Source organism: Mobula birostris, chromosome 6 (genome assembly GCF_030028105.1).
Source record: "Mobula birostris isolate sMobBir1 chromosome 6, sMobBir1.hap1, whole genome shotgun sequence".
In the NCBI taxonomy this organism is placed as follows: Eukaryota; Metazoa; Chordata; class Chondrichthyes; order Myliobatiformes; family Myliobatidae; genus Mobula; species Mobula birostris.
Genome location: NC_092375.1, coordinates 8,197,411 through 8,210,083, shown reverse-complemented (window position 1 = coordinate 8,210,083; position 12,673 = coordinate 8,197,411). Strand labels below are relative to the sequence as shown.

At 44.1% G+C, this 12,673-nt stretch overlaps 1 long non-coding RNA gene across 21 annotated transcripts in view; it reads left to right on the top strand.

The window, feature by feature from the left end:
• Positions 1 to 12,673, top strand: part of LOC140198802 (uncharacterized) — a 325,008-nt gene that overhangs the window by 310,350 nt on the left and 1,985 nt on the right. For 16 of the 21 annotated variants that reach the window (XR_011886241.1, XR_011886248.1, XR_011886245.1 and 13 more), the window contains 3 exons: positions 5,213 to 5,331; positions 5,419 to 5,534; positions 9,183 to 9,267. This is a non-coding gene — a long non-coding RNA (uncharacterized lncRNA). The remainder of the gene's footprint in view (positions 1 to 5,212; positions 5,332 to 5,418; positions 5,535 to 9,182; positions 9,268 to 12,673) is intronic. The other 5 variants (XR_011886259.1, XR_011886258.1, XR_011886255.1 and 2 more) reach the window with 4 other exon arrangements.

Here is a 12,673-nt window from a genome sequence, read left to right as displayed (position 1 = left end):
CAAGACTAACGGATGCCTTTTATATACATACTTTGATAATAAATTTATGTTGAACTTTACAATTAGTAGCCCTCTCTCTAGGGCAGGGGTTTCCAACCTGGGGTTCACGGACCCCTTGCCTAATGAGATTGGTCCATGGTATTGGGGGTAAGGTATTGATGTGGATAGAGAATTGGTTAGCAGACAGGAAGCAAAGAGTGGGAATAAACGGGACCTTTTCAGAATGGCAGGCAGTGACTAGTGGGGTACCGCAAGGCTCAGTGCTGGGACCCCAGTTGTTTACAATATATATTAATGACTTGGATGAGGGAATTAAATGCAGCATCTCCAAGTTTGCGGATGACATGAAGCTGGGCGGCAGTGTTAGCTGTGAGGAGGATGCTAAGGGGATGCAGGGTGACTTGGATAGGTTGGGTGAGTGGACAAATTCATGGCAGATACAATTTAATGTGGATAAATGTGAAGTTATCCACTTTGGTGGCAAAAATAGGAAAACAGATTATTATCTGAATGGTGGTCGATTAGGAAAAGGGGAGGTGCAACGAGACCTGGGTGTCATTATACACCAGTCATTGAAAGTGGGCATGCAGGTACAGCAGGCGGTGAAAAAGGCGAATGGTATGCTGGCATTTATAGCGAGAGGATTCGAGTACAGGAGCAGGGAGGTACTACTGCAGTTGTACAAGGCCTTGGTGAGACCACACCTGGAGTATTGTGTGCAGTTTTGGTCCCCTAATCTGAGGAAAGACATCCTTGCCATAGAGGGAGTACAAAGAAGGTTCATCAGATTGATTCCTGGGATGGCAGGACTTTCATTATGAAGAAAGACTGGATGAACTGGGCTTGTACTCATTAGAATTTAGAAGATTGAGGGGGGATCTGATTGAAACATATAAAATCCTAAAGGGATTGGACAGGCTAGATGCAGGAAGATTGTTCCCAATGTTGGGGAAGTCCAGAACGAGGGGTCACAGTTTGAGGATAAAGGGGAAGCCTTTTAGGACTGAGATTAGGAAAAACTTCTTCACACAGAGAGTGGTAAATCTGTGGAATTCTCTGCCACAGGAAACAGTTGAGGCCAGTTCATTGGCTCTATTTAAGAGGGAGTTAGATATGGCCCTTGTGGCTACGGGGATCAGGGGGTATGGAGGGAAGGCTGGGGCGGGGTTCTGAGTTGGATGATCAGCCATGATCATAATAAATGGCGGTGCAGGCTCGAAGGGCTGAATAGCCTACTCCTGCACCTATTTTCTATGTTTTTATGTTTCTATGTCATAAAAAACGGTTGGGAACCTCTGCTCTAGTGGAATAAGATTCTGCAGTACAGTGGTTGTGTTAATGGGAATGCAGTCCAAAGACCTGCACCAATGGTCAAAAGATGATGGTTCAAATCCCACCACAGCAGCTGGGAAATCAATTGGAATAATTAATCTGAAACTTGAAAAATTATAATGACACTCAAACTACTGTATTGTCTTAAACTATCTTTTTCACTGAAGTGACCTTACCTGGACTGGAAAAGCACGGTAAAGATAAATAAGGATCTTTCTCACCTGTCACCTGCCAGCTTGTACTCCTTCCCATTCCCGCCCCCCCCCACCTTATTCTGGCTTCTTCCCCCTTCCTTTCCACAGACAATTGTGGAGGTGAAGTCATTGGGTATATTTAAAGCCGAGGTTGAGTGGCTCTTGATTCATAAAGATTACAGGGAGAAGGCAGGAGAACTGGGCTAAGAGGGATAATAAATCAACCATGATGAAATGGCGGAGCTGACTCGATGTGTTGAATGGTGTAATTCTGCTTTTACGTCTTATAGTCTTATGATCTTGGCCCAAAATGCCCACTGTTGTCCCCTTTATTGACGCTACATGACTTGCTGAGGTCCTCCAGCAGTCTGTGTGTTTCTCTGGATTTCCAGGTCTGCAGAATCTTTAGTGTTTAAGATTCATGAAGATATGACCACGATTTAAGTTATCAGGAGAAACTGAGTAGTCTTTCTCTTGACTGTGCGAAGCTGAGAGTTGTACTTATATAGGTAGAGGACAATAGGTTATCATGAGGGAAGTAGGTAAGGTGGATGGTTGTGGTATTTTTCCCAAAGGTAGGCAAGTCTAAAACCAGAAGGCATAGATTTAGGGTGATTGGGAAAGACCTCATAGGAAATGAAGTGGCAAATTCATCACATAGTTGTTGGTGGATATAGAACATGGAAACATTCGACTTTACAGCACAGAACAGACCCTTCAGCCCACATTTTGTGCTGGCCTTTTAACATAATCTGAGATTAATCTAATCCTTCCCTCCCACATAGCCCTCCATTTGTCTATCATGCATGTGCCTATCTAACAGTATCTTAAATGCCTCTAATGTATCCAGCTCTACCACCATCCCTGGCAGGACATTCCATGCACCCACCTCCCTCCGTGTAAAAACATTTACCTCTGGCATTCCCCCTATCACTCACCCATGGGTGGTCCCAAGCCCTGCTGCGAAAGGAGGAGGAGGGTTGGGCATGGGTCTAGCAACACCATCCATTAAAATCCAGACCTGCAGAAACACCAGCAGATGCTCCAAAGACCTCATTCCTGGGAGAGGAAGGATCTTCGCCTAGAAGATGTATGGAGTTATGTGGTGAAAGTGGTAGCCACAGGGCCGATCAACCTTGTATCCAGGACTCTGGTGAGCTGCTGTTGGGGGCCTATGCCCCAGTAGTTGTAATGGGAAGAATCCTCCCTATGATTTGCTCCAATCACCTTAAAATTATGCCCTGTCATATGAGTCATCTCTGCTCTGGGAAAAAGTCTCTGACTGTTCACTTCATCTATTCCACATATACTGTATATGGAACAAGCTGTCAGTGAATGTGGTGAGGGTGGATACAATTTGTTTGTTCGTTATGTGCCATGTCGAATGATGGGAGTGATCACGGTCTTTCCATGACCATAATTATTCTTCTCAAATTTTCTGCAGAACTGTTTTGTCATTGCCTTCCTCTGGGCAGTGTCTTTACCAGACAGGTGACCCAGCCATTATCAGTGCTCTCAGAGACTGTCTGCCTGGTGTGCAATTATAACATTTAAATGACTCTTACACAGGTACATAGATACAAAACGTTTGGAGGGAAATGGGCCAAATGCAGACATATGGAACTAACTCAGACAGAAATCTTGATCAGCCTGGAGGAGTTGGGCTGAATGGCCTGTACTCATGCTGTGACTGTATGACAAAATGTACGTGTAGATCACCAAGGAGACTCAGAAATGACCGAGTCCTTGCAAACTATAACAATAAAAAAGTTAAACACGAGGAATTCTGCAGATGCTGGAAATTCAAGCAACACACATCAAAGTTGCTGGTGAACGCAGCAGGCCAGGCAGCATCTCCAGGAAGAAGTATAGTCGAGGTTTCGGGCCGAGACCCATCGTCAGGACTAACTGAAGGAAGAGCTAGTCCATCCCTCCCCCTCCTGACCTCCTATCATTTTGGATCTCCCCCTCCCCCTCCCACTTTCAAATCTCTTACTAGCTCTTCCTTCGGTTAGTCCTGACGAAGGGTCTCGGCCTGAAACGTTGACTGTACCTCTTCCTAAAGATGCTGCCTGGCCTGCTGCATTCACCAGCAACAATAAAGAAGTTAGCTGATTTTCGGATTCAGCTTCAGATTCTTTATTTATCAAATGGACAACGAAACATATACTTTATTAGACACACCTATATTCCTGCTCATTAATGCAAATATCTAGTCAGCCAATCATGTGGCAGCAACTCAATGCACGTAGACATGGTCAAGAGGTGCAGTTGTTGTTCAGACCAAGCATTAGAATGGGGAAGAAATAGGATCTCAGTAACTTTGACTGTAGAATGATTGTTGGCACCAGAAGGTGGTTTGAGTATCTCAGAAACTGCTGATCTCCTGGGAAATTCACGCACAACAGTCTCTAGAGCAGGGGCACCCAAGCTTTTTTATGCCATGGACCCCTACGATTAACCGAGTCATCCTTAACCCCCAGGTTGGGAGCCCCTGCTCTAGAGTTTACAGAAAACGGTGCAATAAAACAAAAAAATCTAATGAGCGGCAGTCCTGTGGGAAATGAGAAAGATCAAAGGATAATGGCCAGACTGGTTCATGCTGACAGGAAGGTGACAGAAGTTCGTGTAACCACACATTGCAGCAATAGTATGGAGAATAGCATCTCTGAATGGATAACACATTGAGTGTACAGGAGGCACCTAATGAAGTGGCCACTGAGTTCACTGTTTGCGTTAGCAGCCCACACAACTTGAGGGTGGGCTTAGGGCAGCCGCAAGTGGTCACCGCATGTTCTGACACCAACATGCCCACCTTGTTGAACTGAACAACTTTCATTGAGGTCCCTCTCTCTTCTAGCAGTAAAAAGGCTCTGTCTTCATCGTTCATGGGTCTGTGTAACTTACCTCCACAGCCCATCAATACCCTGTCTATTCTGTCACGAAAATCAGCATTCCCTCTTTGGACTTTGCCTAACTTGGAAAGGCAGATGGCATAATCAAAGATCACACCCACCACAGTAATCCTCTCTTCTTCCTCTTCCATCAGAAATTAGCATCAGGTTTATTATTGCTGAAATATGTCATGAAATGTATTATGCGATAAAAAAACCTGATGTAACATATCACCAGGCACAAGGACAGCTTCTATCCTGCTGTTATCAGACTCTTGAAGCCCTTTTTGTACACTAAAGATGAATTCTTGATCTCTCTACAACATTTGTTCCCTTCTCACCTGTCCATCACCTCCCCCTGGTGTCCCTCCACCTTCCCTTCTCCCATGGTCCACTCTCCTCTCCTATCAGATTCTTTTCTCTCCAGCCCTTTACCTTTCCTACACATCTGGCTTCACCCATCACCTCCTAGCTCGTCCTCCTTCGTCTCCCCCTATCTTCTTATTCTGGTGTCTTCCCCCTTCCTTTCCAGTCCTAATGAAGGGTTTTGGCCCAAAACGTCGACTGTTTACTCTTTTCCATAGATGCTGCTTGACCTGCTGAGTCCCTGCAAAATTTTGCGTCCGTTGCTTGGGACGTCCAGTATCTGCAGACTTTCTCATGTTTATTTTGTATGCATGTATGCATTTGAACTGTTTGACTTCTTTTGCATGTTGATTGCTTCTCAGTCTTTGTATGTAGGTTTTCATTGACTCTATTGCTTTTCTTTGTTCTACTCTGAATGCCTGCAAGAATCTCAGGGTTGCATACGGTAACAAATGGAGGAACTCAGCAGGTCGGGCAGCAACCATAGAGGGAAATGAGTAGTCACATTTCGACCCAAGACCATCCAAAATTTCCAGCATCTGCAGGTAACTTATTGTCTACCTCCACAGTACCTTCTCTGTAAATATAAAAGTTATACATTCTGTTAATGCCTTTTTCTTGTACAACCTCAGGTGTTTTGTTTTTGACAAGATCTGTTTGGATTGCTTGCAAAAAATAATTTGTCCTCGGTACATGGGACAAGAACCAGCGCCAGTAACAAAACTGGGTGTGCCTGCTTTCTATGGAGGTGAGGATTGATTACTGGGCTCTGCTCCATCCCAGAGTGTCGTAACAATGCCCTAGGTACAATGAAATAGGCTTTATTTTTTTCTGGAGATGGCATTTTACAATCAAAAGATTTTATAAACCAGTGTTAACGGTTTATCACAAAAAAAAGCACCAAGTGTGCCTAGATGAGACTCAAAACGGCAGCATTGATCCTGTGAAAGATTCAAAATGCACTGCCAGGCATCTCACCCAAGGGACTCCAAAGCACTCGGTGGCTGCTGGGTTACCATAGCAACCGTCAAACCTGAACAATTACAAGTATGCGCCTCAACACGCTACCGGCATTTGTGAACTTAAAACCTGGATTAGAAGGTCCTTCAGTTTTGTTCGCGATAAGGGAAGAAATTCCTTCCCTCGGAGGGTGGTTGCTCTCTGGAATTCTCGGCCCCGGAGTGCGGTTGAGGTCAGAACATTAGGTGCATTTAAGGTGGAGCTGGATATTTATTTGAAAGAACAAAGAATTGAGAGTTATGGGGACTGGCACACAAGATGTGTTGAGGGCACTAAGTTTCACAAGATTCATCAATTATTTCAGCATCATAATCAAATAACCAAAGACCCCTCCCAGCTTGGACATTTTCTCCTCTCTCCTCTCCAATCGGGCAGAAGATACTAAAGCCTGACAGCACATGCCAACAGACCCAAGGACAGATTCTAACCCACTGTTATCAGACTCTTAAATGGAGCTCTTGTATGATCAGATAGACACTGCGCCTCCCAATCTACCTCATTATGACTGTGCACCTTATTGTTTACCTGCACTGTACATTTTTGGTAACTTGTATGCTTCATTCTGCACTGTTAGTGGTTTAACTTGTTTTACGTCAATGCGTTGTGTAATGATCTGATTTGTAGGAACCTCAAGGTTATTATAGCTGGGAGAGGGGAGGAGAGGGGTAGCGGGTTAAGCTCCCAGTATCCATTAAATGTTCTCAATGACTTGCGTCTCAAATAGCCTCTGACAACCAGTCCAGCTCCTGGCCTTCATGTGTGGCCAGGAGCCCGGCAGAACTGTTTCTACTGACAGGAGAAGGGGTAAAGGCACCTTAAACCCAGTCTAGGAGAAGGAAAACTCTGATCTCAAACCTCTGCTGCCCTGACACTATACCCACTCAAGAGAAAGGTTTTGGAAGTAAACCCTGAGGTAAAATCCAGAGCAGAAGTCCCTCAGGAAGTCCTACAATGAACTCAATGCTGTCTGGCAACTCCTGCGATGACACTGGTGGCAAAATGCATCGGTCTCTGCTGTACTTTTGGATTCATCAGCTGCGTGGAGAGAAGGGGCCTGGCTAAATGGGCAACAGCTTGCTCTCCATATCGTACTGCCCTGACTTGTGTGTCATATAGGACACATATCCATGGTCAAACCAGACCAATGGAGGGCCTCATTTGTAGGAATAGTATGAAAGACAAGCTTTTACATGTACCTCAGAACATGATAATAACAACGGAATTACAATTATTATAATATTTTGCTTCCCCTAGCTACACATTTCAGGCACCCGCTACATCCAACCATGTTGACGTCAAGGCCAGGAAAGCTCGCCAATGCTTTTATTTCCTCAGGAGGCTAAAGAAATTTGGCATGGCCACATCAACTCAATAGAACATAGAACATAGAAATCTACAGCACATTACAGGCCCTTCGGCCCACAATGTTGTGCCGACCATGTAGCCTACTCTAGAAACTGTCTAGAATTTCCCTACCGCATAGCCCTCTATTTTTCTAAATTCCATGTACCTAAGAGTCCCTTAAAAGACCCTGCTGTTTCCGCCTCTACCACCTTCACCGGCAGTGCATTCCATGCACTCACCACTCTCTATGAAAAACTTAACAAATTTTCATGCTAATTTTTCTCAATACGCCAGAGAAAGCATTCTATCTAGATGATTAATGGCTTGGTATGGCAACTTCTCTGCACATGACCACAATAAACCTCAGAGAGTTGTGGACACAGCTCAGCATATCACCGGATCCAGCCTCCCCTCTATGAACCTGGTCCATGCTTCTTGCTACCTCAGTAAAGGAACCAGCATAATCAAAGTCCCCAGCTGCCCATAACATTACCTCTTTTCTCCTCTCCCATTGGAAAAAATACAAAACCTTGAAACCATGCACCACCAAGCTAACAGATAGCTTCTTCCCCGCTGTTATCAGACTGTTAAATAGGTGTATAAGATAATGAGAGGCATTGATCATGTGGATAGTCAGAGGCTTTTTCCCGGGGCTGAAATGGCTAACATGAGAAGGCATAGTTTTAAGGTGCTTGGAAGTAGGTACAGAGGAGATGTCAGGGGTAAGTTTTTTATGCAGAGAGTGGAGACTGTGTGGAATGGGCTGCCAGCAGTGGTAGTGGAGGTGGAAATGATAGGGTCTTTTAAGAGACTCCTGGATGGATACATGGAGCTTAGAAAAATAGAGGGCTATGGGTAAGCCTGGGTAGTTCTAAGGTAAGGACATGTTCGGTACAGGTTTGTGGGCCGAAGGGCCTGTATTGTGCTGTGGGTTTTCTACGTTTCTATGACCTCTTGTACAATAAGATGGACTCTTGGCATCACAATTTACCTTATTGTGATCATGGACTTTATTGTTTACCAGTACATATTGAATATTGAGTAGTTATTGAACTATGCTTTGAATAGTTTTTACCTTTTATTCTGCATTGTAATTGTTTTACCTTATTCTAGTTCAAAGCACCGTATAATGATCTGATCTGTATAAACAGTATGGAAGACAAGCTCTTCCCCGTGTCTCGGTACATGTGGCAATAATAAACCAGTTCTAATACCAGCAGGAACAAGCTGGAAAGAGGCCAACATTTCAGCTGTTCAGCAATAGCCACCCATCTATTAATGGATGACGAACCAACTAGGGCATTACAGCTCATAAAACATAGAACAGCTCAGGAACAGGCCCTTTGGCCCACAATGTTGTGTTGATCCAATTAAATTAGTCATCAAATGCCCAAATGAACTAATCCCTCCTACCTACACAATGGCCATATCCTTCCATTTTGCTCACATTCATGTGTCTATCTAAATCCATCTTAACGGCTTGGTTTGGCAACTAATATATCTGCCTCTACCACCACCCCAGGCAGCGCATTCCAGGCACCCACCACTCTCTGTGTAAAAACTTGCCCCTCACATCTCCTTTAAATGTACCCCTTCTCACCATAAATGCATGCCTTCTTGTATTAGACACCTCAATCATAGGAAAAAGATACTGTTTATCTATCTATGGCTCTCATAAACTGCTGTCACATCTGCTTTCAGCCTCCGCCACTCCAGAGAAAACAACCCAAGTTTGTCCAACCTTTCATAATAGAACATGCCCTCTAATCCAGGCAACATCCTGGCAACCCCCTTCTACACACTCTCCAAAGCCTTGACATCATTTCTATAATGTGGTGACCGGAACTGTATGCACTACTCCAGATGCAGCCTAACTAGATGGTTGGTCAGGCCTTCTGAAGGTAACACGCAATCTGTTGGAGGAACACAGTGAGCTGAGCAGCATCCGTGGAAGGAAAGGAACTGTCAATGTTCTGCATCAAAACCCTGCATGAGCACCCAAAATATCAAAAATTTCTTTTCCCTTCCACAGATGCTGATCGACCACAGAGTTTCTCCTGCAGATTGTTCGCCGTTCCAGAATGAAGCATCTGCTATCTCTAGCGTCCCTTCTAAAGGTAAACTTCATATATAGAGTTAAAGAATACTGCTGCTCAGACACAGGTCCTTCAGCCCATCTAGTCCATGCTGAACTACTATCCTGCCTAGTCCCATTGATTCTCATCTGGACAATAGTCCTTCAAACCCCTCCCATCCAGGTACCTATCCAAACTTCTCTTAAATGTTGAAATCAAACCTACATACATCACTTCCTCTGTAAGATTGTTGCACACTCTCACCGCCCTCTGGGAGAAGTTCCCCCTCAGGTTCCACTTAAATATTTCACCTTTCACCCTTAACCAATGATCTCTAGGCATAGTCTCGCTCAACTTCAGTGAGAAAAGCCTGCTTGCATTTACACTATCTATACCCCTCATAATTTGTATACCTCTATCAAATCTCCCCTCATTCTCCTAAGCACAAGGGAATAAATTCCTATCCTATTCAACCTTTCCCAATAATTCAAGTTCTCGAGTCTCAACAACATCCTTATATGCAAGGACATTCCACACAGCGAGAACACATGGACAGAGCCATGTCCTAAGTTCTGCAATGAAAATGCCTGTAAATGTTTCACAAAGATAGTTGGAACTGATCCTGATCAATGAGAAACTCTGGTGATGTTTGAAACAGGTGGTCTATCTGCCTCCTGCAGAACATCTACAGTCACAGCAGGTACAACCTGAAGAGAAAAAGAATCCATCAGAAGCATTTCGTTTCTGAAACGTACAGTCATAACGCTGCTGGGAATCATGCAAAACTCGAAGTTCAAAGTTCAAAGTAAATATATTATCAAAGTGGTAGCACAGGAGCACCACAGGGATGTGTACTTAGCCCCCTGCTCTACTCGTTTGACGCATGGACTGTGTGGCTGAGTGCAGCTCCAACACCAATGTTGTGGGTTGTATCAAAGGTGCTGATGAATCAGCAGACAGGAGAGAGACAGAAAATTTGGCTGAGTGGTGCCAACTTCTCACTCAGTGTCAATTAGATCAAGGAACTGATTGTAGACTTCAGGAGAGAAAAACCAGCGGTCCATGAGCCTGTCATCGCTGGAGGATCAGAGATGGAGAGGGTCAGTAACTTTAAATTCCTGGATGTCAGCATCTCAGAGGACCTGTCCTGGACCCATCATATAAATATAATTGCAAATAAAGCACAACAGTGCCTCTATTTCCTTAGGAGTCTGCAGAGATCCAGCATGTCATCAAAAACCTTGGCAAATTTCTGTAGAGATGTGGTGGAAAGCGTTCTGGCATTACTGCCTACAAAGGATTTGGCCCAGTACATCTACATGAAACGTTGCCATAGAAAAGCAGCATTCAACATCATTGGTCCTCACCACCTAGGCCATGATCTTTTCCTGCTGCTGCCATCAGGTAGAAGGTACAAGTGCCTCAGGAGGAGCACCGCCAGGTTCAAGAACAGTTACTAGCCCTCAACTATCAGGCTCTTGAACACTCATTCTATTTCAGGTGTTCCCACAACTGATGGTCTCACTCTAAGGATTCTTTATCTTGCTATTTCATGCTCTGGTTATTTATTGCTGTTTGTTTATATCTGCATTTGCACAGTTTGTTGTTCATTGATCCTGTTTACAGTTACTATTCTATAGATTTGTTGAGTATGCCCACAGAAAAAGAATCCCAGGGGTACATGTGGTGACATGTGTGCACTCTGATAATAAATTTTACTTTGAACTTTGAATGTTTGAGTTTTGATATGTCACTATAAACTACCCTGAGATTCGATTCCTTGCAGGCATTCACAGTAGAACGAAGAAAGACAATAGAATCAATGAAAAACTACACACAGAGACTGAGAAACAGCCAATGTGAAAACGCAGACAATTTGTGCAAATCAATAAATAAATAAACAGGCAAATAGATAGATAAATGCATAAATACATAAATAAATAACATACAAAAAACATGACTTGCAGGGTCTTTGGAAGTGAGTCCATATGTTAATGAACCAGTTCAGTGCCAAAGTGAGTGAACTTATCCACGGTGGTTCAAGAGTCTGTTGGTTGAAGGGTATTAGCTATTCCTGAACTTGGTGATGTGGGAATTAAGGTTTCTGAACCTACTTTCCGGTGGGAGTAGTGAGATGAAAGCGTGGCCCTGATGGTGGGGTTCTTGATGATGGATACTCATGTTGAATGAATCAGACACGTGAGATGCTGCAAGATAATAATGCTTCGGGTTGCTGGTTGCACGGGCTGCTGAAGTCAACAATCACACTCAGTCAAAATAACTCCGACTATTCCTCCCAGAATTAATGAGAAACAGGATTTGACCCAACCACTACCATTTCATAAGATCATATTTTTGAACTAAATGAAGTATACACTAACAGAGAGATACTGAGATCCGTGCCTATTGATGCCTCAAATTTTCCATGCAATTTGATAGGGTTGTTAAGAAAGTATATTGTGTGTTGGCCTTCATCAGTCAGGGGATTGAGTTTGAGAGCCGTGAGGTAATACTGCAGCTCTATAAAACACTTAACGACCTGTTCCTGTGCTGTTCTATGCTCAATGTACAAGGGAATGCAATTGTACTCCTTTCCCTCCCCACATCTTCTTATTCTTCCCCAATTCTTTACAGTTTGATGAACGGCCTCATCCTGAAATGTCAACTGTTTATTCCTCTCCATAGATGCTGTTTGACCTGCTGGGTCTTGGTATTTTCTCCTCAAGGGAGGGGAATTCCTCTGGCATTTTGTATGTGTTTCTCTGGACTTCCTGTATCTGCAGAATCCCTTGTGTTTAAGATGCATGAGGATATTACCAGGACTGGAGGACTTGAGTTATCAGGAGAGGTTGGGAAGTCCAGGACTTTTTACCCAAGTAAAACTTTTTACCCAACTGTTCCACAAGTTCAGCCATCTCCAACGGGATCCCACCAGCAGGCATACCTTTCCCTTCACACCACTTTCCACTTTCCGCAGGGATTGCTCCCTATGCAATTCCCTTGTCTATTCATGCCTCCCCACTGATCTCCCTCCTGGTATTTATCCTTGTGAGTGGAGCAAGTGCTACACCTGCCCCTATACCTCCTCCCTCACTACCATTCAGGGCCCCAAACAGTCCTTCCAGGTGAGGCAACACTTCACCTGTGCTTCTGTTGGGGTCATCTACTGTATCCGGTGTTCCCAGTGTGGCCTCCTGTAAATCGTTGAGACCTGACGTAGATTGGGAGACAGTTTTGTAAACACCTACACTCCAACTGCCAGACAAAGTGGAATTTCCCAGTGCCCACCCACTTTAATTCTACTTCCTACTCCCATTCCAACATGTCAGTATGGCCTGCTCTATTGCCATGATGAGGCCACACTCAGGTTGGAGGACCAACACCTTATATTCTGTCTGGGGAGCCTCCAACCTGAAGGCATGAACATTGATTCCTCAAACTCAGTAAT